The 26,945-nt window shown below is 39.0% G+C and overlaps 1 protein-coding gene across 1 annotated transcript in view; it reads left to right on the plus strand.

Annotated features, from left to right (window-relative positions):
* Positions 1 to 12,898, plus strand: part of PTTG1IP2 (PTTG1IP family member 2) — an 80,697-nt gene extending 67,799 nt beyond the window's left edge. Inside the window, exon 8 of the mRNA XM_070617448.1 lies at positions 12,174 to 12,898. The gene's annotated coding sequence lies outside the window, so the exon portion shown is untranslated. The remainder of the gene's footprint in view (positions 1 to 12,173) is intronic.
* Positions 12,899 to 26,945: the final 14,047 nt, after the last annotated feature.

Here is a 26,945-nt window from a genome sequence, read left to right on the forward strand (position 1 = left end):
AAAGAGGAAGGATAAAAGTATCACAGGGGAAAAAAAATAGTTCAACTTCATCAGTAATCAAAGAAAAAACAAATTAAAACTAGATGCCAACTTTTCCCCATAAAACTGAAAGTGATTTAAAACATCAGGGGGCTGGCCCCATGGCTGAGTGGTTAAGTTCGCGTGCTCCGCTGCAGGCGGCCCAGTGTTTCGTTGGTTCGAATCCTGGGTGCGGACATGGCACTACTCATCAAACCATGCTGAGGCAGCGTCCCACATGCCACAACTAGAAGGACCCACAACAAAGAATATACAACTATGTACCGGGGGGCTTTGGGGAGAAAAAGGAAAAAATAAAATCTTAAAAAAAATAAAATAAAATAAAACATCAAAACTATTGAGAAGGTAGTGAGATAAGCATTTTCATAAACCCCTGGTGGATGTATAAACGGTTATGAGTTTTCAGAAAGTGATCTGGTAATATATAAGAAGAACGATCAAAATACTCACATATTGTACTAGTCGGCAAGCAGAACCACTATGAGTATTACAGAATACAGGATTTATTATATAGATACACCTTACACAATTGTGGGAAAAGCTGGGGAAGTGAAAGCCCGGATGGGATTTGAGAATCAGAGAAAGAGCCACTAACCAGTCCTCCAGCACTGGGGTGGGTGGACAAGGCAGAGCAAATCTGAGACACTGATGTGGATAAGCAAAGGGGGATTCAGATTCATGAGAAGGTCTCTGGGAGGCCATTGCCTCTGGAGATCCACAGCCAGGCATCTGGTGGCCAATCTAGGGCCACCATCCATCAGCAGGACCAGCAGTCAAGAAGAGCTGGATGCCAAGAGAAGAGTGAGCACAACCTGGAACCCACCAGGCATCTTAGCTTCTGACAACAAATACCTTCATAGAATAAGTGAAGATGCTGCCTCACTTCTGCTGCCCAAACTTCATATGAATTCCTCTTTTGGACAACTCTACCTCTAGGCGTGCAGGGAAAGGAATTCTGGACAACATAGTTCCCAGCTTACCCAAGTTGACAATAGAACAATCCAGCACCCATATCTTTTGATTTTGTAGTCCCATTCCATGTATAAGAATGGATGCTAATGAGGTAGAAATGTAGCCTAAGATTAAATAAAAATATAACTATAGCTGCTATACTTAAAACACTCAAGAGCCAGCCCTGATGGCCTAGTCGTTAAAGTTCGGCGCTCACAGCTTTGGGAGCCCAGGTTCCTATCCCAGTCAGAGAACCACACTGCCTGTCTGTCAGTTGCCATGCTATGGTGGTGGCTCACATAGAAGAACTAGAAGGACTTACAACTAAGATATACAACTGTGCACTGGAGCTTTGGGGAAGAAAAAAAAGAGGAAGGTTAGCTCAGGGTGAATCTTTTCCTGAAAAACAGAAAAAATCAGGCAAACTTAGAAATAAGTTAATTGCCCAGTAATAGGGGAATGTGAAATACATTAAGGTCAGATACAGACAAGACTTTCATGCATTCATTTAAAGTGACTTTTGATGATATAGTTGTGTCCTCATGATATGGAATGAAAAAAGTAGACACAAAACTGTACTTGCATTACAATTATGATTTTGGAAACATATTCATAGATTTGGTGTTCTTTTTATACCTCCTTTACCCTTCCCTATTCATTCTTCACAAAGCAGCCAAAATCATCTTTTAAAAATGTGCACCAAATCATATATCTCCCTTGCCTAAAATCCCAACATGGCTTTCCACTGCACCCAGAACAAAATGCAAACCCTTCCCACCGTCTTGCAAGGTCCTCCATGGTCCTGTCTTTGCCGGCTGCTCTAACTGCATTTCCTGCAGCTCTTTGGTTGGCTCCTTCAACTCCAATCCCTCTGGGCTTTGGTCAGGTCCTAGCCTAGGCTAACATCTCTCCCACCTTAAGGGCTTGGCAATTATTACTTTCACTTAACATGCCCCTCCAGATCCTGACTGACACCTTCTCATTATTCAGATTTCAACTCAACTGTCACCTCCTCTAAGAGGCCTTCCCTTTAGCACCCCATCTATTGTGTCTCCATTCCCCACACAGACAGCAGTCATTCTCCATCTCATTACCCTGCTCATTTTTTCCTTAACTAAAGTATTATGATTTTTACTTAGCAGTCTCCCTCACTAGAAAGCAGGGCCCATGAATGCAGGGACCTATCTGTCATATTCGTTGTTGTCTCCCTGTGACTCCAACAAAGTCACCAGGGCTCTCTATGTTTTCACTGGATGAATGGTTAAATGGATGGATAAATTCTCTGAGTTTTCTAGAGTGAGCATTTTCTCTTTTATAATAAGGAAAAGATATTTGAAAGGAATATGTTGCCGAAGGACAATCTTGTATCAGGAAGGATTTTCACCTATTACATAACTTAAGCTCTCTCAATTGTCATATCTAGGGATTATCCAGGCCTATTTTGGCTGCTCTATTCCTCTTACAAGATCCAGGTAGGAGTCTCCATTCTACAGAAGGGATATGAATTAAATGCCTGTAAAAGCACAAGGATCTGGAAAGAATTCTCCCATATAAATGCATTGTGGGCAAAATCCATTTACCATGATAACACTCTGTAAACCTCCCAGAGATCATAAATTCAAAGCCCATTTTAGGGTTTCACCTGCCTCCCCTTCTAGCTTAGTGGTTCAGTCATTCTGAGCACCTCTGATTAGCCTTATCTTTACCACCCATCCAGTGACAATTCTACTCCTTACATCTCTCAGCCCCTCCTGCCTCCATGTCCTTCACTATCATAGCCAATGTGTCAACCACTCTCACTGGTTAATCCTAAACTTCTTTGTTTCTCTATCCTTCAGACTCTTCTCTCTGAGAAAATCTCAACTATAGAGAAATCCAACTACCTATCTTCTCCACGTTTGTGTCTTGGCTTTAAGCTGTCACTGGAATAGCAAAATTTTATCTCCTTTTGCCTTAGATTGCCTTTTTACATACCAATCTTTGGATGTCCCTTGTTCACTAGGTACCTGACTATAAAGAAAGAGGTGAGTAAGAACCTGAAATCAGAAATCTCAAGAGTCCGTTGCACCCCTGTGTTCATCGCAGCATTATTTACAATAGCCAAGACGTGGAACCAACCTACATGCCCAGAAACTGATGATTGGATAAAGAAGATGTGGTATATATACACAATGGAATACTACTCAGCCATAAAAAAAAGACAAAATTGGCCCATTCACAACAACGTGGATGGACCTCGAGGGTATTATGTTAAGCGAAATAAGCCAGTCAGAGAAAGACGAACTCTATATGATTCCACTCATAGGTGGAAGTTAGTATATTGATAAGGAGATCTGATCGGTGGTTACCAGGGAAAAGGGGGGGTGGGGGGAGGGCACAAAGGGGGAAGTGGTGTACCCACAACATGACTAACAAAAATGTGCAACTGAAATCTCACAAGGTTGTAATCTATCATAACATTAATAAAAAAAAAAAGAAAAAAAGAAAGAGGTGAGGCAAGGCTGAGTGAAGTCAGGTTATGGAGCCTAAATATTTTCACCTTCTTTATCCAATGGCGCATACACATGAGGCTGGGAGACAGTCCTTTCCATGTTAGTTTTTGCCAGAGCCTTCCCTCCACTGCAGTAGCCAATTAGCTCCAAGCAGTAGACCAAGAACCAGGCAGCTGACACATAATTAGCTCACTTGGCAGAGAGCCAAGAGCAAAAGAGTGCTGTCTACTTCCTATAGCTAGTCAGGCTTCCATTCTGGGGAAGTTGTCTCATTCTTCTTGGGGTAGGGCTAAGTTTTATATATAAGAACTAAAAGCAGCAAAGTAGAGCTTTAATTAGGTTTTATTCAGAAGGTGGAGTAAACAGGTGAACCTATTTCTCAAAGATGCATTTTGGGGATTTTCATAAGACAATCTTTTCCAAAATAATCAATGAAAAACTTCTAATGCTCTCCTGTGGTTGATGGGTTTAACTATCTTTAGCAAGTGTGAATTCCAGCGAAGGCAGCTAAATAGACAACTTTATAGCATGGAACTCAGCAGCCTGGCCTATTTTGTGCTAACCTGACTCTCTGTGGATTTTGCGGCAAATGAAACTCTGTGTGACAGATTCCTTTTTTAGACTCTGAAACTGGCAGCTATTTTGTTCAATTTTATGGTTATATAAATTTTAGTATCAGCCTCAGCAATTTTTCATGCTTTCCATGTCCCCCTCAGGGAAAGTGGGCAATCATCAGAAAGTAGCCATGGAGAACTTCTTCCTTCCTATTAGGGGGTGTTGCTGGAGAAAAATTACCCTAGTGGGAAGATTGATTTCACTACAAATTTGTGGATACCCACTTCAGCAGCCCACTACATTCCCAGTCAGTTCTCTGTTTCCCAACTCATTTCTTTCTCTTATTCTCAACAATGATTATTTCAAAATTTCTCTACTATCAAAACTTCAATTCTCTCTCCACTTTCAGAAAAAGCCTACATGTCTTAGCTGGCCTAGAAAATAGAAGCCATCTGAAAAGAACTCACTCCCTTCTTGCTTCAATTATACCAAACTAATCTAGATCCAACTCTTCCCCCTTCTTTTCTATTACCATAGAAGAAGTCTCCTTCTGTTTAAAGTTTATCACTCTGTGGCACGCAGTCTGTAAGATGGCTCCCAATGATCCCCACTTATTGATATTCATATTCATACTCTTGTGTAATCCCCTCCCCTTGAATGAAGGTTGAACGTAGGTGCCTTGCTCCTAACAAATATAATACAGCAAAAGTAATAGAATGTGGTCAAGTTAACAAAAAGATTATATTTCTATCTTGGCTACTTTCTAGCTCTCTCTTCCTCTCTCACTTACTGACCTTGAAGGAAGCCAGCTGCTATGTTGTCAGCTGCCCTATGGAGAGGTTCGCATGCCAAGGGAGGCCTCTGGCTGACAGCTAGCAAAGAACTCAGGCTCTTAGTCCAACAGCTCATGAGGAACTGAATGCTGACAATAACCACATGAGCAAGTATAGAGCAGATCCTCTCCCCTCCCCCCATTGTTGAGTCATCAGATGAGACCACAGCCCAAGCAAATAGCGTGACAGCAACTTCATGAGAGACCTTGAGCCAGATGCAACCAGTTAAACTGTGCTCTGGTTTCTGACCCACAGGAACTGTGAGATAATAAATATTTGCTGTTTTGTCCTGTTAAATTTTGGGGTAACTTATTATGTAGCAGTAGATTACTAATACAACATTCATCCGTACTCTCAATCCTTCTTACCTGCTTCTCTTTTCCACATCTTCAAATCTTCTCTCTCTACCCATTCCTTCTAATTAGCAGTTACACATGGGAAAAACTATTTAAGAGAAAGAAAACTTTCAATTCCAATTCCCTGTTCAGCTATAGCTGCATTTCTCCCCTCCTCTTTAGAGCCAAATTTCTCAATTTCCCTTCCCTTCATTTCCCTTCACTCCATTCCGTTTACCTCCTATTCATTCCACTACAGTGTAGCCTTTAGCCCCAGGAACTCCACAGAAACTTCTCTCACCAATGAATCCAATGGAAATTTTCACACCTTATTTTACTTGACATTTTTGTATCAGTACACCTCAGGTGTATTCAGTACACCTCAGTTCTCTCAAAAATGTTTTCCTTTCTTAATATCAATTATGCTGGATTCCTTGGTTTTCCTCCTATCCTTTGGAACACTTCAGTTCAGCCTCTTTTGCAGGCTCTTTTTACTCTGCCCTAAAAGCTTATGCTCTTCAGGGCTGAGCCCCAGGTTGTGTGCACTTCTCACTCTATACACTCTACCTGGACAATCTCACTTCCCAATGAATCTCAAATTGATTTCCCCAGCTCCTTACCGAGCTCCAGACACATATCTATTCCTCTTAGCAAATATAGAACTAAACTTATCGTTAACTTCTACCTCCCCATCCTCCTTTTCTTTCTGTCATAGCAAATGACATCACTACCTGGCCATTTTTGTCCAAACTAGAAAAGTAGTCAACTTAATTTCCATCTGTCCATATGCTCAATTGTTATCTTTCTCTTTTCTCAACAGTTTACAACTCTGTCCACTTCTCTCCATTCACAATGCCACAACTATGGCCCAGGACACCATCATCTCTTGCCTGGATAACTGTAACAGCCTTCTTACTGGTCTTCAATTCACTGTTCTCTCTGAAGCCTAAGGGATTATTTCAAAAGGCTTTACAAATGTCAATTCCCTGCTTAAAATTCTTGAATATCTTCCCATTGCCCTTAAAAGAAAGTCAAAGTTTTATGTCAGAGCATATAGATAGTGTGACCATTTAATTTATCGTCCAAATGGGACATTTTGGAGAGTGAGTGCTATTAATAATTATGAAGGAACAGATGTGTAAACTGAAGGCTGTCTGGGAAAATTGGGTATAAGGTCACCTTATTTATAAAGCCATGTGTGATCTGGTCCCTGACATCTGCAGCCCATCTCCTGTGCTACCACACACTCCAGCCATTCTGAACTTCATTCAGTTCCTTGAACTCACCATAATCTCTCTTGCTTTTGAACTTTTGGACATCTTGTTCCATTAGCCTGGGAAACTTCCCACTTACCACTATTCTTCTGAAAAACTGCTCTTTATCCTTCTCATCTCAACTTGTGTCTCTTGTCCATGGAGACCTTTCCTGACCGCTAGATTCTTCTGCTGTGAGTTCTTAAAGCACACAGCACACATCATATCATACTTCTTGCTTCTCTGTGTTATTTATAATTACTTATTTGAGAACTGACTTCCCAGCTGGACTATAAAATCCTTGAAGGAAGAGACTGTCTCTGTTTTGTTCATCCTTGTATCACAGGAAGGAAGTAGTTTATGGAGGTAAAGCATTCAAAGTCTCTGTGTGGGATTTTAAAAAAAGCATATCTCCCATCCCTGGAAATCGCAATAGATAGGATTATCTACCCAACCTCCTGTTCCCACTTCTCCTGCTGCTGCTGATCTTTGTAGCCTGGGGCAAGAATAAAGCACAGTAATAATTTTTGGGGATTAAGATCTCACCCGCTGTGAGATAGCCATGCCCTTGTTTCTGCACCACAGGAACTGTGAGATAATAAATATTTGCTGTTTTATGATGCCAAATTTTGGGGTAACTTATTATGTAGCAATAGATAACTAAAGATTCTGACAGAGTTGGTCTAGTATGGGCCCAAGCAATGGTATTTAAAAAACAGCTCACTGTATGATTTTAATGGGAAGCCAGGATGGCAGATAGTACTGTAGAGGAGCGCTGTCCAATAGGACTTCTTGCAATGATGGAAATGTTCTATGTCCTCCTTGTCCAATAGGGTAGCCATTAGTGCCATGTGGCTATTGAGTATTTGAGATGTGGCTAATGATACTGAAGAAGTGAATTTTTACTTTTATTTAATTTTATACATTCTAAATTTATACGTGTGACTAGTGGACGTCAACAGTGCAGCTCTAGGGTAGTGGCTGTCAAACTTGAGTGTGCATCAGAATCACCTAGAGGGCTTGTTAAGTCACAGATGGCTGGGCCCCACTTCTAGAGTTTCCAATACAGTAGTTGTGCAGTGGGGTCAGAGAATTTGCATTCTAATCCATGGGCCTGAGAATTTGCATTCTAACTAATTCCCAAGCAGTACTGATACCGCTGGTCTAGGGATCACAATTTGAGAACCACTGCCTTAGACTTGTTAGATACAGACTCTTAGGTCCAATCCCAGTTCTACTGAATCAGAATCTACTCTTTAACAAAATTCTCAGATTATTTGTATGAACACTAAAGTTTTTTTATTGAGGTATGATTGACATATTACATCATATTAGCTTCAGGATGAACACTAAAGTTTGAGAAGCTTTCATTTAGATGATCTTGTGTTAGACAATTCCAAGTTCACCCCATGAATACAGCTTTTGTGCTGTAGAATTACTGTCATACCTTCATTTAGCTTCCACCTTTCAAACTGGTTTTTTAAAAAAAGATTCAAGTCATGTTGTGACTCTACTCTTTACATTGTTAATTAATCCTTCTCTAGATCTGAATTTCCTTCTCGAAAACATAGAAATCCTAACAATACATACATGGTGCTTCACATAAGTTGGAATATGTTACATCTAAACCAAACACTTGCTATTCTCTCTGCATTCTGCTTACAAAATTTTTCAGTTTATTCTTTAGGCTTTTCACAGGTTGTTCTTTTAAGCTTGCTGCTCTTACCCTTTCAATTTCACTACAAGCTGAAACAGCCCCTCTCTTAATGTCCCAAAGTCAGACCTAGCTATAACTTTACCAAAGACTTGGGAGTCTATGGAATGGAAACACATTCTGAAAACTAACCACTGGAAACGGGTACTTCAGGAGTTCACACTACACCTTTCCCAAGGGGTATTTATTTCTTGACGTGTTGCTAAGATGCGGTTCACCTGCCCCACTCTCAACCCCTGTATTCTACCCCATGTTTGTGCCTCCTCCAAATTACCGCTTACCCAGAACACAAACCCTCATCTCATCCGAGGACCAAAGACAGAGAAAAATCTAGATTTCCTTCTTGTCCTGGTGTAAAGCCTACTCCAGCCCCACGTATGTCATCATTTGCAGTCCAGCTCCTTAGTGTGCTTAAAACTGTCCGATGTAGAAGAGATTTTGGCTCTATCTTTTGTCTAGTTAAAAGATCCACTGAAAGTTCCCAACCATCCCCCCAAAAAATATTTACCTGCCCTTTCTATTCCTTCTAAGTGGAATAGAAAAATGCTGTAAGGTTTCAAAAAGTTAGATTTCTGCTGCAGATAGAGCACCCTTTCCATATAAAGGAGTTTTGTTAGTTCATTCAGGTAATAGATCTAGTTGCCAGGAACTCATATGTGTGATGGCTGTATTTTTAAAAATATTAATGGTCGTTTGTGCATGCTTGCTGTGTGAGTACAAAGAATGACTAAGTATGAGTCAAGGGCCCATTTTTACTCCTAGTTTCCTTTTTTCAGTAATCTTTTAAAAGTTTCCTGTTTCTTGACATAATTTCAACTTATTCATGATATTCATGTGCGGGAAAAATGAACCTCAACTCACCATGCACAAAAAGTAACTCAAGATGGATTACAGACCTAAACACAAAATCTAAAACTATGAAGCTTCTAGAAAAAATCATAGGAAAATATCCTTGCAAACTTGGGGTAGGCAGAAATTTCCTGAGGAAAACCCAGAAAGCACTAATCACAAAAGGAAAAAAATAATAAATTGGACTTCATCAAAATTAAACACTTTCAAAACACACTGTTAAGAGAATGAATAGACAGTCCACAGACTGGGAGAATATTTGCAACACATATATCTGACCAAACACTGGGACTCAAAAATATATAAAGAATACCTACAACTTAATAAGAATTTTAAAAACCCAATCTTAAAAATAGGCAAAAAGACTTGAACAAACACTTCAGAAAAAAGATACGCAAATAGCCAATAGGCACTTGGAAAATGCACATCAAGTTCTCATAAAAATATAATTTTAAACCACAGTGAGATACTACACACCTATTAGAACGACTAAAACTAAAGAAGATAGAAATTCCAAACTATCATATATTGCTAGTGGAAGTATAAAATGACATAACCACTCTGGGAAATTGTTTGGCAGTTTCTTATAAAGTTAAAATACACTTACCATACGACTCAGCAATCCCACTTCTAAATATATACCCAAGTGAAATGAACATGACTACACAAAGACCTATATGCAACTATTCATAGCAGCTTTATTCCTGGTAGCCCTAAATAGGAACCAGCCTAAGTATCTATAAACAGGAGAACAGGTAAACTGTGTTATAGTCATACCACGGAATGAATATTCAACTCAGAGATAAAAAGGAACTAACTACTGATACAATAACAAGGATGAGTCTCACGAACATTCTGCTTGAGTAAAAGAAGCCAGGCTCGAAAAAATACATACTCTCTGATTTCATTCACAGTGAAGTTCAAGAACAGACAAAAGTAATCTGTGGTTGCAGAAATCAGAACAGCTGTTGCTTGAGGGTGGAGGTGGTGAGGAATGACTGGAAATTGGCTGAGAGAACTTTCTGCCGTGATAGAACATTCCATATCTCATAGGAGTGTTGATTACACAGGTGTCAGAACTGAAAGCTGTGTGTCAATTTTGTCAAAATTGATCAAATTGTACACATAAAATCTGTGCATTTCCCGCTAAAATGGTATCTCAATTTTTAAAAATTTGAGCTGCTTAAAATAATATAACTGCATTTAGCCTCTGTTATAACCATTGATCCTGCTAATTCCACTAATAATGATCAATTACTTAATGGTGGTGGTGAACAGCAATTTATATGTGTTGTCTAATTAGGTAAAACTATTGTTGCTATGAATCTTCTGAACTTTGCTAAACATAGCTGCAGATTTAACTTCTGTATTCAACTGTAACGCTATAGATTTGTTTTAGAAAATGACTGATTTTCAACTCATTTCCCTCAATGTTTTTCACCAACATATGATACTCCTACATGTTTTGTTCATCTTTATTTTCTGATCTGAAAAGTTTTCAACATTTTATTCCTGCCACCAAAATCCCCTCAATCCACCACAATCCAGTTCAAGTGCCATTTTCTCTATGAAGGTTTTATTCCCCTTGCAGCTACTATAGCTCTCAATTCTTTCCTTAACTATTGAAACACCCTTTCTCTCAAGTACTAATTCCCACAATGATGCAACAGCTTAAAATATATTTGGAACTTTTTTCTGGAATGACCTTCTTTTCTAGAGTGCAGGCCACACAGGGGTAGGCACATAGAAGGTACTCAAATTCCTGAATAAATATTTGAACTAAAAAATGTTTAGTCTCCTACAATGTGGATCTTTTCCTGAACTCAGAACATACATGTAAGAAGATAAATAATTTAAATGTGTCCAAATAGATCTTACCATATCTAAAAAGAATAATGATAGGAAAATTTGAATAATACTCTAACTTTTAAACTCTTATTGTTAAAATATATTGTTCTTATAACCAAGATCATTTTATACATTGCAATCATTATACTGGAGAAAGTTTAACAAAATAAAACAAAAGTTAGTGACAATCTCCGTCTTATTATCAAAAGACAAGAGACTGGTTTGATTAGAAATATCTGTTTTCAGCAGGCACACCATGCTTATCTTTGGCAGGAAGTTAAAAGACAGTTCTATATTTCAAATTATTTGGGGCAATGACAAACATTTAGCCAATTCGTTAATGAGAATATTTTATATTTTCATTGCAAAGGTTAATTGCATTGTGTGATGTGAGAGCCTTTAATATGTATTAGGGGTCATCACTAAAGAGATATGTTTTAGGCTTGGGGTATTTTGGTTATTATATTCTATACTTTATGACTGAGGCTCATATCAGTCAGTCCTATACCATAATGACAATAAAAGAATGCTAATAGGTGATAACTCATTGCATTGGACGTACAAACTCTGCTTCATGAATTTGCTGATTGTTTTTCCCTGTTCTGCACATTAGCCCGTGCCCATTCTTATCAAACGAATATGTCAAAGGCCCTGCTAAATAAGTACATATAAAAAGTGGGAATTAATATGACATTACATAAATGACAATACATTAAGTATACTACACATCAGACACTAAGGTAGGTAGTTAAAGACATTTGGTAAATTAAAAACCACCAGAGGGCAGCTTAATACTGGAGTGATGGAATACTTAAGAGTATGGTGGTATTTTGTAAGTAATTCCGATAAGCTACATACTATAGTTATAAAGGCAAGAGAATGAAAAGAGACACATTTAATAAAACAGTTTAAAATTTCAATTATAGTAAGTGTTTCTCAGTTTGGCGTATTTGCATTATATTTTATATTCAGTGAACTTTTTAAGTTAATCTTCAAATACAAATGTGAATTCAAATTATCCCCACACCCTCTTTTTTTTTTTTTTTAGCAGCAGCAAAATTGGCCAGGAGGTCAAGAAACTTGACCAATATTAAAATTTTAAAGATGTTATCTTAGGTTTCCCCATCCCTATGCTGGTCACTATTCCTACTATAAGAAGGAATTGACACCATAACTTGCTTCTTTCTCATTTAATGGAATTAAAAATGAAAATTAAGATGATAATGATAATCCTCTTTAAATTACTTTTCCTAATTTTTAATAATTGATGTATTAATTTGTTTGCTCTTTGTTTCTTCCTCTAGCTTGAATGCTCCATGAGATCAAGGACAAGTACTTCAGGGACCTTGCCAAACACGGAGGCTAGCAGTTGGCTTTCAATAATTATTTATTGACTTAGTTAAGTAATTAACCGTAAATTCTTAAGGGACTAACATTTCTAGAGACTATTCCATGTTTTCATGTACTCAACAGCAATACCTTTCATCCACCCATCCACCCATCTATCCATCCATCCATCCATCTATGCATCTACCTGTCCATCTGTCCATCTGTCCAACTGCCCAGCTAACCAGTCAGCCAACCACCCCACAGACATCTATCTCTCAAAGACAATCTTCAGAAAGGGTTCCTTTCTCTTTGGTAATTAAAAAAGAAACTTTCTCAGTGAAGAATTCCCAGTTCAAAGACTTTCCTTCTAGAATGTATAAAGTTGCTTGAGTAGTCTTTACAGTAGGGGCAGCCTCATTTTAAAAAGACTGACAACCTTCTTCCACTCTGCCTGTTAGCCAATGCTGTGGTGAAAGAGTGAAGAAAAGGCTCGTTATGCTCTGTTGTCCTCCCTAAGGCCCTGCCTGGTGGCTGGTTAGGAACTACTTTTTGGTAAAGTGAAAGATGAAGACTTTCTTCTCTCACAGGATTTATGTTATTTATCTTGTAATATGCCAGAGTTTTTGAAAAAAATTCATTGGCACTCTTGTGGCTTCTTAATAATAAAATATGAGCCCCAGGGCTCTGCCCTCAACAATAACCTCTTTCCGTTTATGAGCCCCTCGTCTTTAACCATCACCTCTATGCTGGTGCCTTCCAAATCAGTACTTTGAGCCCTCACTGCTTCCCAAAACTTCAGACTTTTGTACCCACCTTGGTGGCCCACAGCCACCTCCTATCCATAGTGAGAGGGGAAAGAAAGGAAAGAAAAGAGAAGGAAGAGGAAAGAGGAGAGAGAATAGAAAGGTTGGATGTTTTTGCAGAGTTTGCTTTCCACCTCTCCTCCTCCTTCAAAATGGCAGAAGAATAGAGACTTGTAGAAGATTTTTGGCATCCATCACCAGCAGAGGCTTGTCCTCCTTCTCTCTAGAATTCTGGGAGGAAGATGCCATTCAGAGAGCCTGAAGATAGTGCAAGGCAGCCTAGGTAGAGTAAAATTGTCAGTGTCTCATTTTTAGGCAGAAAGAGAGGCTAGAGAAGATACCCCACCCCCAAGTTCCTCAAAGCCTGCATGAGGCAGAGAGAAGATACAAAAGTTCCATATCCTGAGGTTTGGGAATGCTGAGATTGAGCCAGCAGCCTGCCAGGAGTCACTGTGAGGGGATCACCTAGAATTGGGGACTAGGTAACAGAGGGACATCAACCTTCCCAACAGGGCTGAGGTGAGGCAAGTCAAGTGCATGGTGGAGTGATGGGTTAGAGAAGGAGGATCAGGGATTGGAGATAGAAAGGACCACCAGAGGCACTTAACAGCGTTTGCCAAGAGAAGAGACCAGAAGTCACACTGTCCAGGCACTCAAAGAGCACATGCAGTGAAGATGGGCCAACAGACGCTCCTCACCTATGGTCAGTGGGAGCCAGCAAGGAAGGACTGGGAGCCAGAGTCCCATCCCCAATGCCATTATGTTCTGAAAACTACCCTGTCCCCTAGAGATCCTGAGAAGGGAGGGAATGGAAGAAATCTTGAGAAATGAGGACAGAGTTTAAACTTTGAAATGATAGAATAGTAAGCCAATTCTGACTGTATATTTAGCAAAGGAGACTAATTTTATGCTGAAAGTAACTAAGCTACCTATAATTGGCAAGATTAAGTGTTTTCACTGTCATCGGAAATGGGATCTCATAGCAAATTGAGCTCACTTTAGAGTAATAAAATAATATTTCTATATAACAGAATTATGATTGAATTTTGTAGCACCTGCACAAACTTTATCTCAAGTTCTCTCACCTACAGATGAATTTTATAAGTTTTGTGACTATCTTTTCTGTCACTTTTTATGCATAACACCAAATTTTGTATAATGTTGGGTTAATATCTAATACTTTTTAACCTTTTATTTGCTTAGCCAAGAATTGTGACCATTTTCCCAAGTCACCAAATATTTTCCCTCAATATAATTTTTTTCTATTTTTTAATTTAGTTTATTTTTATTTTTTAATTTTTAAATTTTTTAAGGCTTTTTTAAAAAATTGAGTTAATGATAGGCTACAATCTTGTGAAATTTCAGTCTTTTCCTCTGGTAGCCACTAATCTGTTCTCTTTGTCTACCTTTTTAAATTCCTCATATGAGTGGAGTGATACAGACATTGTCCCTCTCTATCTGGCTTTTTTCACTTAACATAATTCTCTCAAGGTCCATCCATGTTGTTGCAAATGGGACGATTTTGTTCCTTTTTATGGCTGAGTAGTATTCCATTGTATATATATATACCACATCTTTTTTATCCAGTCATCTGTTGATGGGCACTTAGGTTGCTTCCATGTCTTGGCTATTGTGAATAATGCTGCAATGAACATTGAGGTGCATGGGACTTTTGGAATTGCTGACTTCAAGCTCTGTGGATAGATACCCAGTAGTGGGATAGCTGGATCACATGGTAGTTCTATTTTTAATTTTTTGAGGAATCTCCATACTGTTCTCCATAGTGGCTGCACTAGTTTGGATTCCCACCAGCAGTGTATGAGGGTTCCTTTTTCTCCACAGCCTCTCCAACATTTGTTACTATTTGTTTTAGTTATTTTTGTCATTCTAATAGGGGTAAGGTGATATCTTAGTGCAGTTTTGATTTGCATTTCCCTGATGCACAGCGATGATGAACATCTTTTCATGTACCTATTGGCCATCCGTATATCTTCTTTGGAGAAATGTCTGTTCATGTCTCCTGCCCACTTTTTGATCGGATTGTTTGATTTTTGTTGTTGAGTTGTGTGAGTTCTTTATATATTATGGATATTAAGCCTTTGTAGGAAGTATGACTTGCAAATATTTTTTCCCAGTTAGTGGGGTTTTTTTTTGTTTCAATCCTGTTTTCCTTTGCCTTGAAGAAGCTCTTTAGTTTGATGAAGTTCCATTTTTTTTATTCTTTCTATTGTTTCCCTTGTCTGAGAAGACATGGTGTCCAAAAAGATCCTTTTATTACTGATGTCAAAGAGTGTACTGCCTACATTTTCTTCTAGAAGTCTTATGGTTTCCGGTCTCACCTTTAGGTCTTTGATCCATTTTGAGTTTATTTTGGTGAATGGTGAAAAAGAATGGTCAATTTTCATTCTTTTACATGTGGCTTTCCCGTTTTCCCAGCACCATGTGTTGAAAAGTCTTTCCTTTCTCCATTGTATGCCCTCAGCTCCTTTGTCAAAGATTAGCTGTCCATAGATGTGTGGTTTTATTTCTGGGCTTTCAGTTCTGTTCCATTGATCTGTGCACCTGTTTTTGAACCACTACCATGCTGTTTTGATTACTGTAGCTTAGTAGTATGTTTTGAAATCAGGGATTGTGATGCCTCCAGCTTTGTTCTTTTTTCTCAGGATTGCTTTAGCAATTCGGGGTCTTTTATTGCCTCATACGAATTTTAGGATTCTTTGTTGTATTTCTGTAAAGAACGTCATTGAGATTCTGATGGGGATGGTGTTGAATCTGTAGATTGCTTTAGGTAGAATGGACATTTTAACTATGTTTATTCATGCAATCCATGTACATGGAATGTCTTTCCAACTCTTTATGTCGTCATCCATTTCTTTCAGAAAAGCCTTGTAATTTTCGTTGTATAGGTCTTTCACTTCTTTAGTTAAATTCACCCTGAGGTATTTTATTCTTTTTGTTGCGATTGTGCATGGTATTGTGTTCTTGAGTTCTTTTTCTGTTAGTTCGTTATTAGAGTATAGAAATGCTACTGATTTATGTACATTTATTTTATACTCTGCAACTTTGCTGTAGTTGTTATTACTTCTAAAAGTTTTCCATTGGATTCTTTGGGGTTTTCTATATCTAAGATCATATCGTCTGCAAACAACGAGGGTTTCACTTCTTCCCTCCCTATTTGGATGCCTTTTATTGATTTTTCTTGCCTCATTGCTCTGGCCAAGACCTCCAGTATTATGTTAAATAAGAGTGGTGATAGAGAGCATCCTTGTCTCGTTCCTGTTTTCAGGGGGATGGCGCTCAGATTTTGCCCATTGAGTATGATGTTGGCTGTGGGTTTGTCATATATGGCCTCTATTATGTTGAGGTAGCTCCCTTCTATCCCCATTTTGCTCAGAGTTTTTATCATAAATGGCTGTTGGATTTCTCAAGTGCTTTCTCTGCATCTATTGGGATGATCATGTGGTTTTTATTCCTCAGTTTGTTGATGTAGTGTATCACGTTGATTGATTTGCAGATGTTGAACCATCCCTGTGTCCCTGGTATGAATCCCACTTGATCATGATGTATGATCTTTTTGATGAATTGGTAAATTCAGGTTGCCAAAATTTTGTTGTGGATTTTTGCTTCTGTGTTCATCAGTGATATTGGCCTGTAGTTCTCCTTTTTCGTGCTGTACTTGTCAGGCTTTGGTATCAGTGTGATGTTGGCCTCATAGAATGTGTTAGGAAGTGTTCCATCCTCCCTAATTTTCTGGAATAGCTTGAAAAGGATAGGGATTAAATCCTCTCTGAAAGTTTGGTAGAATTCCCCAGGAAAGCCATCTGGTCCTGGGGTTTTATTCTTTGGGATGCTTTTGATTGCTGTTTCAATCTCTTTCCTTGTGATTTGTCTGTTCAAATAGTCTGCTTTTTCTTGTCTAAGCCTTGGGAGATTGTAGGAGTCCAAGAATTTATCCATTTCCTCTAGGTTATCCATTTTGTTGGCATATAATTTTTCATGGTATTCTTTTATAATCTGTTGTATTTCTGCAGAGTCTGTTGTTATTTAATTTCATTTCTGATTCTGTTTATTTGAGCTTTCTCTCTTTTTTCTTTGTAAGTCTGGCTAGGGGTTTGTCAATTTTGTTTATCTTCTCAAAGAGCCAGCTCTTTGTTTCCTTGCTCCTTTCTACTGCCTTTTTTGTTTCAATAGCATTTATTTCTGCTCTGATTTTTATTATTTCTCTCCTTCTGCTGACTTTGGGCTTTGTTTGCTCTTCTTTCTCTAATTCAGTTAGGTGTAGTTTAAGATTGCTAATTTGGTATTTTTCTTGTTTGTTAAGATGTGCCTGAATTGTGATGAATTTTCCTCTTAATACAGCTTTTGCTGCATCCCATATGAGTTAGTATGGCATGTTGTCATTTTTATTTGTCTCCAGGTATTTTTTGATTTTTCCTTTAATTTCTTCAGTGATCCATTGCTTGTTCAATAGCATATTGTTTAATCTCCACATCCTTGTGCCTTTCTCAGCTTTTTTCTTGTAATTAATTTCTAGCTTTATAGCACTATGATCGGAGAAGATGCTTGCTATTATTTCAATTTTTTTTAATTTGTAGAGGCTTGCCTTCTTTCCCAACATATGGTCTATCCTTGAGAATGTTCCATGCACACTTGAGAAGAATGTGTATTCTGCTGTTTTTGGATGGAGTGTTCTATATATGTCTATTAAGTCCGACTGTTTTAGCTTTTCGTTTAGCTCCACTGTTTCTTTGTTGATTTTCTGTCTGGATGATCTGTCAATTGATGTGAGTGGGGTGTTGAGGTCCCCTGCTATTTTTGTGTTATTTTTGATATCGTCTTTTATTTTGTTAATAGTTGCTTTCTGAACTTTGGTGCTCCTGTGTTAGGTGCGTTAATATTTATAAGCGTTATTTCTTCTTGATGAAGTGTCCCTTTGATCATTATATATTGTCCCTCTATGTCTCTCTTTAACTGCCTTGTCTTGAAGTCTGTTTTGTCTAAGTATTGTGACACCTGCTTTCTTTTGTTTGCTATTAGCTTGGAGAATTGTCTTCCACCCCTTCACTCTGAGCCTGTGTTTGTCCTTGGGGCTGAGGTGTGTTTCCTGGAGGCAACAAATTGTTGGATCTTGTTCTTTAATCCATTTTGCCACTGTGTCTTTTTGTTGGAGAGTTCAATCCATTTACATTGAGGGTGAGTATTGATGCATGAGGGCTTAATGCTGTCATTCTGTTGCTTGTTTTCTGGTTTTCCTGTGTTTCCTTTTTTTCTCATCCTGTGTGTTTTAGCCTACCCATTGACTTCTGCAATTTCTTATGCTGGGTTTCTTAGATTTTTCTGATTTATGTTTTGTGTCTCTGTAAGGTTTTTTAGTTTAGTCGTTACCCTGAAATTTGTATTCAGAATCTCGTATATAACATAGTCCATTTTCTGGTGGTCTCTTACTTCCTTAGCCTAGACTGATTCAGTCCCTTTCCTTCTCCCCTCCTAAATTATTATTTTCATCTCTTATTCCAACTTGTGTTGTGAGTTTGTGTTTAGAGTGATAAGATTGTCTTTGCTTTGGTGATTTCCTTCCCTTTATCCTAATGCTATAGTTGAATATTTGCTATCCTATTCTGATTCTATCTATTTGTCTCCCTACTCTGTGTTTTGTGACCCCTTTCTCCCTTTTCCTCTTTTTTCAGGTATGAGAGCCTTCTTGAGTATTTCTTGTAGTGAAGGTCTCGTGGCTATAAAGACCCTTAGCTTTTGATTGCCTGGGAAAGATTTAATTTCTCCCTCATATCTGAAAGATATTTTTGCTGGATAGAGTATTTTTGGCTGAAGATTTTTATCCTTTAAAGTTTTGAATATGTCATTCCAATCTCTCCTAGCTTGTAAGGTTTCTGTAGAGAAATCTGCTGAAAGTCTGATGGGGTTCCTTTGTAGGTTATTTTCTTCTGCTTTGCTGCCCTGAGTATTCTTTCTTTGTCATTCATTTTTGCCATTTTTGCTATTATATGCCTTGCAGTAGGTCTTTTTACATTGGCAAATCTAGGAGATCTGAAAGCTTTCTCCACACACATTTCTCTCTCAATCTCTAGATTTGGGACGTTCTCTTCTATTATTTTGTTGAGCACACTTTCTGCTCCATTTTAATTTTCCATGCCCTCAGGAATTCTTATTATTCTTAAGTTTCATTTTATCATTGAGTCAGCTATTTCTTGGAGATTTTTTTCAGTTTTTTTAATTCTTAGTTCTCTTTCTTCCTCTTCCTGGAGCCATTCAGCCTGTCTATCTTCAATTATGTTAATTTTCTCCTCTATGGTGTCTACACGGGCATTCAGGGAATTCATATTCTGTTTTATCTGATCCATTGTGTTTTTCATCTCTAGTATTTCTGATTGATTCTTCTTTATAGTTTCAAACTCTTTTGTGAAGTAACTCCAGAACTCGTTGACTTGTTTCTCTATATTTCACTTTACCTCATTGAGTTTTTTGATGATAGCTATTATGAACTCATTTTCACTTAGTTTGCCTATTTCTAAGTCCTCAGGACATACTGCTGTGTTTTTGTTGTTTTCCTTTTGGACTGGAGCTTTTATAAATTGCTGGATGGTAGAGGAGCAGTTTTTGCATGTGATGCTATTATTCAATTGCAGTTACAGACTGTCGCCGCTACATGGGGATTGAGAGCTGCACGTTCTGAGCCCTCTGCCTTCAGTTGCCATGGCGGTGCACAGCGTGGGTTGGGGGAGGGGGGCACTTTCTCTCATGTGCAGACCTGGAGTCCGATCAGCTCTTGCTGTCTGGTTTCCTGGGACACAGGCCTGCTGATGTCCCCCCATGTGAAAGCTTTCCACTGTTAGAGGGTTTCCACTGCATGGGTGGTGGGAGTCCTGGACAATCCCACAGAAAAGTGGCCCCTCCCCCGCTCCTTCCCTCACCCACAGCAGCAATCTCATTCTCTAGGGGAGCGAGCAAAAATCTCTCTTACTCCATTTCAGCTCCTCTGAGTGTGGCTCCAGCCTCTCCACCCTCTGTTGTTTGGCTGCTGTGGGTCTCTCATGATTTATGTTATTAGGATTTTTTTTTTTTTTGGTTGGAAAGCAGTTGCTCTTTTGGGTTGTAATTTGGAGGGGAGAGAGTCCCGGGTGAGCTCACTCTGCCATGTCACTGAAGTCACTCCTCAATATAATTTTTTAAGGACAATGGTTTCAGTGTAATTTTAGGTTCACAGCAAAATTGAGAGGAAGTTGCAGAGATTTCCCATATCCTCCCCTCCCCTACACATGCATATTCTCCCCCATTATCAACATCCCCCACCAGAGTGGTGCATTTGTTATAACCAATGAACTGACGTTGATGCCTGATAAACACCCAAAGTTACTCTTGGTGTTGTGCATTAGATGGGTTTGGACAAGTGTATAATGGCATGTATCCATCATTACACTATTGTACCAAATATTTTCACTGCTCTAAAAATCCTCTGGAGATCTTGTCAAGATGGCGCTGTGAGCAGATGTTGAACTCGCCTCCTCCCACGAATACAGCTAGGTTACAACAATTTTGGAAAGAATCACCCTGGATTGAAAACTGAAAACTGGATAAAAAGAACCCCAGGACAAGGGACTGTCCGGAGGAAAGCAGAAGAGGCAGTAACTCCGGGAAGAGAGGAAAAAAGCCACCTTTGGGAGCAGCAGAGCTTCTCAGCTGGCCAGGTGGGAGCCACCCTAAGGTACGAGCCCTCCCTGGAGGAGTCCAGAGTGGGGGCAATACTGCTATAACCATCCTTCAGACTCAGCCCAACTAAGAAGGGGGTCTTACTGTCTGGCTTTGCTGGCTATTAACTGCAGCGAGGACACCCCCAGAAAAGCTATCGGCTGAAAGCTGAAAAGATCCACATCTTAAAGGGCCCATGCACAAACTCACTCATTGCAGCAAGCTAAAATCACCAGAGAGAAGGCTGACTGTCCTTTGGTGAAACAAGACTCACCTGGTGGGCTCTGGTGGCATCTTGGTGAGAGGAGGGTCCTCTCTGGAGACTGAGACATTGGTGGGGGCCATTGTTCTGAGCTGGTCCAGGCGTGCTGATATGACACTGGTGGGAGCCATTGAAGTGCATCCCTTGGGCTGTTAGCCCAGGGGTCTGCCACTCCCACTAGAGCACAGATTTAATCCAATTCAGCCAGGGCAGGCAACCTGCCCTAGGGACTGGCCCCACCTAACAGCAAGCCCTCAGGCTACTTTTCAGCCGGCATTGACTGAGTGCCTTGATCCTCTACAGGCAGGCAAGGGTGTCTGCCTCTGTGGAGCAGGGCCTGTGTGAGGACCAGGTCAACTGTGGGGGGCATTGGGGCAGAGGTGGGGGCCTCTACAGTGTGGCATTGGGGTATGCTCCAGGGGGTTGAGAAGTGTGCACGGACCAGGACTGTGTTGGCAGTGTATGTGGTCCAGTGAGGAGTGAGGTCTATCAGCAGCAGAAGACTTGTGCTTCACAAATAGCCATAAAAAGGATCAGCCCCACCTTCCAAAGCCTGAAACAACTGAGTGCCTCCATGCCAAGGGCTAGCCCCACTCAGCTGCACTCCTAAGAGAACTGACAACAGCCTTGTTGGCCTCAGGCCTATCACAACTGTAGGCCCCTGAGCCTAGCAACCAGCTACACTGGGTACCAACCCAATTAAGAGGACAATTGCAATAAGAGTGTGTTGATAGACTGTGTAGCCAACAGTGCTGAGGCCCCTCCACATCAGATTTACAAACAGCTGGCTAGGGAAGGAAAGATCAGTCTCCCTGGGTACCGGCAGTGGGAGCAACCCTGCCACAGCAGAAGAACACAAGTAGCCCACAAAGGGGTCACTGCTTGTTCTTATGGGCTGGTGATGAGAGGGTAGCACACTGCTGGGCCTCATAAGGCATCTCATACATAAGGCCACTTCTCCAAGATCAGGAGACATAGCCGACCCACCTAGTACAAAGAAAATAGCACAGAGAAAGAGGCATAATGAGGAGGCAAAGGAATACTTTCCAAGCAGGGGAACACTACAAAACACCATAAAAAGGACTAAATGAAACAGAAACTAGCGACCTACTGGACAAAGAATTCAAACAAAATATAATGAGGATGCTCACAGAGATGTGGAGAAGAATGGATGAACACAGTGAGCACATCAGCAAAGAACTGGAAGATATAAAAAAAAAAACAATCAGAAATGAAGAATACAATACTCAAAATGAGAAATTCACTAGTGGGACTCAATAGCAGAATAGAGGAAGCAGAAGAACGGATCACGAGCTAGACGAAAGACTAGAGGAAATCACCCAAACAGAACAGAAGAGAGAAAAAAGAATTAGACAGAATGAGAACAGTGTAAGGGAACTCTGGGACCATACCAAGTGTCCTAACATTCGGATTATAGGGGTCCAGAAGGAGAAGAGAGAGACAAAGGGGCAGAAAATTTATTTGTCGAAATAATAGAGGAAAATTTTCCTAACCTGAGGAAGGAAACAGACATTCAAGTTCAGGAAGCACAGAGAGCTCCAATCAAGAGAAGCCCAAAGAGGTCCACACCAAGACATATTATAATCAAAATGTCTAAAATTAAAGACAAAGAGAGAATCCTAAAAGCAGCAAGAGAAAGGCCACAAGTGACATATAAAGGGAAGCCCATCAGGCTGTCAGTGGACTTCTCAGTCGAGACCTTACAGGTGAGAAGAGAATGGCACGACATATTTAAAGTGCTAAAAAGAAAAAACCTACAACCAAGAATACTCTATGCATGTCATTCAGAATGGAAGGAGAGATAAAGAACTTCCCAGTCAAGCAAAAATTAAAGGAGTTTATCACCAATAAACCAGTTCTGCAAGAAATGCTGAAGGGACTTATTTAAGTGGGAAAGCAAGGACCACAAACAGAGATTAAAAAAATTATCAAAAAACCCCAAAACAACAACAACAACAACAAACAGGCAAAAAAACGCTTGTCAGGTAAAAGTATAGTAAAGGCAGCAGATCAACTACCTGTGAAGATAATATGAAGGTTAAAAGACAAATGTACTAAAATCACCTATTTCAATGATAAGAGGGTAATGGATAGACACACACTAAACAAAAGACTATATATGATGTGAAAAACATTTAATGTGTGAGTAGGGGAGTGAAAAAGTAGAGCTTTTAGAAAGAGGTCAAGCTAAACAGTCTATCTACTCAATAGAGACTGTTATATGCCTAGTATATTAAATAGGATCCTCATGGTAACCACAAACCAGAAACCTATAACAAGCGGGAAAAAAAGTAAGACAAAAGAAATCAAACATATTACTAAAGATAGCCAACTAACTACAAGGGAAGAGAGCAAGAGAAAAAGAAAGGAACAGAGAAAAACTACTAAAACACCTAAAAAAAAGAAAAAGTGACAAAATGGCGATAAATACATATTTATCAATAGCTACTTTAAATGTCAATGGACTAAATGCTCCAATCAAATGCCATAGGGTGGCCAACTGGATAAAAAAACAAGATCCATGTATATGCTGCATACAAGAGACACACTTCAGACCTACAGACACTCACAAACTGAGAGTGAAAGGATGGAAGAAGATATTCCATGCAAATGGCAAAGAAAAGAAAGTGGGGGTAGCAATACTTATATCAGACAAAATAGACTTTAAATCAAAAACTGTAATAAGAGACAATGACGGGCACTACATAATGATAAAGGGAACAATCAACAAGAAAATATAACACTTGTAAATATCTACGCACCCAACATAGGAGTGCCTAAATATATAAAGCAATTATTAACAGACATAAAAGGAGAAATAGACAGTAGCACAATAATACTAGGGGACTTTAACTCTCCACTTACACCAATGGATAGATCATCCAAACAGAAGATCAATAAGGAAACACTCGCCTTAAAGGACACATTAGACCAGATGGACTTAGTAGATATATACAGAACATTCCATCCAAAAACCACAGATTACACATTCTTTGCAAATGCCCATGGAACATTCTCCAGGATTGATCACATATTAGGCCACAAAACAAGTCTCAATAAATTTAAGACGATCGAAATAATACCATGCATCTTTTCTGACCACAAAGATATGAAACTGGAAATCAACTACAGAAAGAAAACCAGAAAAGCCCAAAAATGTGGAGATTGAACAAAATGCTACTGAACAATGACTGGGTCAATGAAGAAGTCAAAGAAGAAATGAAAAAATTCCTGGAGACAAATGAAAATGAAAACATGACGTGCCAAAATCTGTGGGATACAGCAAAAGCGGTTCTACGAGGGAAGTTTATAGCAATTCAGGCCTACGTAAACAAAGAAGACAAATCCCAAATAGACAATCTAAAAGTGCACCTAAAGGTATGGGAAAAAGAACAACAAACAAAGCCCAAAATCAGCAGAAGGAAGGAAATAATAAAAATCAGAGCAGAAATAAATGAAATAGAGACTAAAAAGACAATAGAAAAAATGAATGAAACCAAGAGCTGGTTCTTTGAAAAGATAAACAAAATTGACAAACCCTTAGCTAGACTCACCAAGAAAAAGAGAGAAGGCTCACATAAATAAAATCAGAAATGAAAGAGGAGAGATTATAATGGACACCTCAGAAATACAAAAGATAATAAGAGAATATTATGAAAAGCTATACACCAACAAATTGGATAATCTAGAAGAAATGGATAAATTCTTAGAAACATACAACCTTCCAAAACTGGACCAAGAAGAAGTAGAGAATTTGAATAGACTGATCACCAGTAAGGAGATCGAAACAGCAATCAAAAACCTCCCAAAAAATAAAAGTCCAGGACCAGATGGCTTCCCTGGTGAATTCTACCAAACATTCAAAGAAGACTTAATACCTATCCTTCTCAAACTCTTCCACAAAATTGAAGAGGAGAGGAGGCTTCCTAACTCCTTCTATGAAGCAAACATTATCCTGATACCAAAACCAGACAAGGACAACAAAAAAAAAGAAAATTACAGGCCAATATCACTGATGAACATCGATGCAAAAATCTTCAACAAAATACTAGCAAATCGAATACAACAATACATTAAAAAGATCATACATCATGATCAAGTGGGTTTCATTCCAGGGATGCAGGCATGGTTCAACATCCACAAATCTATCAACGTGATTCACCGCATTAACAAAATGAAGAATAAAAATCACATGATCATCTCAAGAGATGCAGAGAAAGCATTTGACAAGATACAGCATCCATTTATGATAAAAACTCTAAATAAAATGGGTATAGAAGGAAAATACCTCAACATAATAAAGGCCATATATGACAAACCCACAGCAAATATCATTCTCAATGGAGAAAAACTGAAAGCTATCCCTCTAAGAACTGGAACCAGACAAGGATGCTCACTGTCACCACTCTTATTTAACATAGTATTGGAAGTCCTAGCCAGAGCAATCAGGCAAGAAAAAGAAATAAAAGGGATCCACATTGGAAAAGAAGAAGTGAAACTGTCACTCTTTGCAGACGACATGATTTTATATCTAGAAAACCCTAAAGAGTACACTAAAAAACTTTTAGAAATAATAAAGGAATACAGTCAAGTTGCAGGATACAAAATCAACGTAGAAAAATCAGTTGCGTTTCTATACACTAACAACGAAGTAGCAGAAAGAGAAATTAAGAATACAATCCCATTTACAACTGCAACAAAAAGAATAAAATACCTAGGAATAAACTTAATGAAAGAGGTGAAGGATCTGTACACTGAAAACTATAAAACTTTGTTGAAAGAAATCGAAGAAGACACAAAGAAATGGAAAGATATTCCATGCTCTTGGATTGGGAAGAATTAACATTGTTAAAATGTCCATTCTTCCTAAAGCAATCTATAGATTGAATCCAATCCCTATCAAAGTTCCAACAACATTTTCTACAGAAATAGAACAAAGAATCCTAAAATTTATATGGAACAACAAAAGACCCCGAATAGCCAAAGGATTCCTGAGAAAAAAGAACAAAGCTGGAGGTATTACACTCCCTGATTTCAAATTATACTACAAAGCCAGAGTAACCAAAACAGCATGGTACTGGCACAAAAACAGACACAGAGATCAATGGAATAAAATTAAAACCCCAGAAGTAAACCTACAAGTTTATGGACAGCTAATATTCGACAAGGGAGCCAAGAGCATACGCTGGAGAAAGGAGAGTCTCTTCAATAAATGGTTTTGGGAAAACTGGACAGCCACATGCAAAAGAATGAAAGTAGACCATTCCCTTACACCATGCACAAAAATCAACTCAAAATGGATTAAAGACTTGAATGTAAGACCCAAAACCATGAGACTTCTAGAAGAAAACATAGGTAGTACGCTCTATGACATTGGTCTGAGCAGCATATTTTCAAGTCCCATGTCTGACTGGGTAAGGGAAACAAAAGGAAAAATGAGCAAATGGGACTACATCAAACTAAAAAGCTTCTGCACAGCAAAGGAAACCATCAACAAAACGAAAAGACAACCGAACATTTGGGAGAAGATATTTGCAAACCACATATCAGATAAGGGGTTAATATCTAAAATATACAAAGAACTCATACAGTTCAACAACGGAAAAACCAACAATCCAATTAGAAAATGGCCAAAAGATCTCAACAGTGATTTATCCAAAGAAGATATACAGATAGCCAACAGGCATATGAAAAGATGCTCAACATCATTAGCTATCAGGGAAATGCAAATCAAAACTACAATGAGGTATCACCTCAGTCCAGTCAGAATGGCTATAATTAACAAGACAGGAAACGACAAATGTTGGAGAGGGTGTGGAGAGAAGGGAACCCTTGTTCACTGCTGGTGGCAGTGCAAACTGGTGCAGCCGCTATGGAAAGCAGATTGGAGTATCCTCAGAAAATTAAGGATAGATCTACCATATGATCCAGCTATTCCACTTCTGGGTATTTATCCA

Source organism: Equus przewalskii, chromosome 4, assembly GCF_037783145.1.
Source record: "Equus przewalskii isolate Varuska chromosome 4, EquPr2, whole genome shotgun sequence".
In the NCBI taxonomy this organism is placed as follows: domain Eukaryota; kingdom Metazoa; phylum Chordata; class Mammalia; order Perissodactyla; family Equidae; genus Equus; species Equus przewalskii.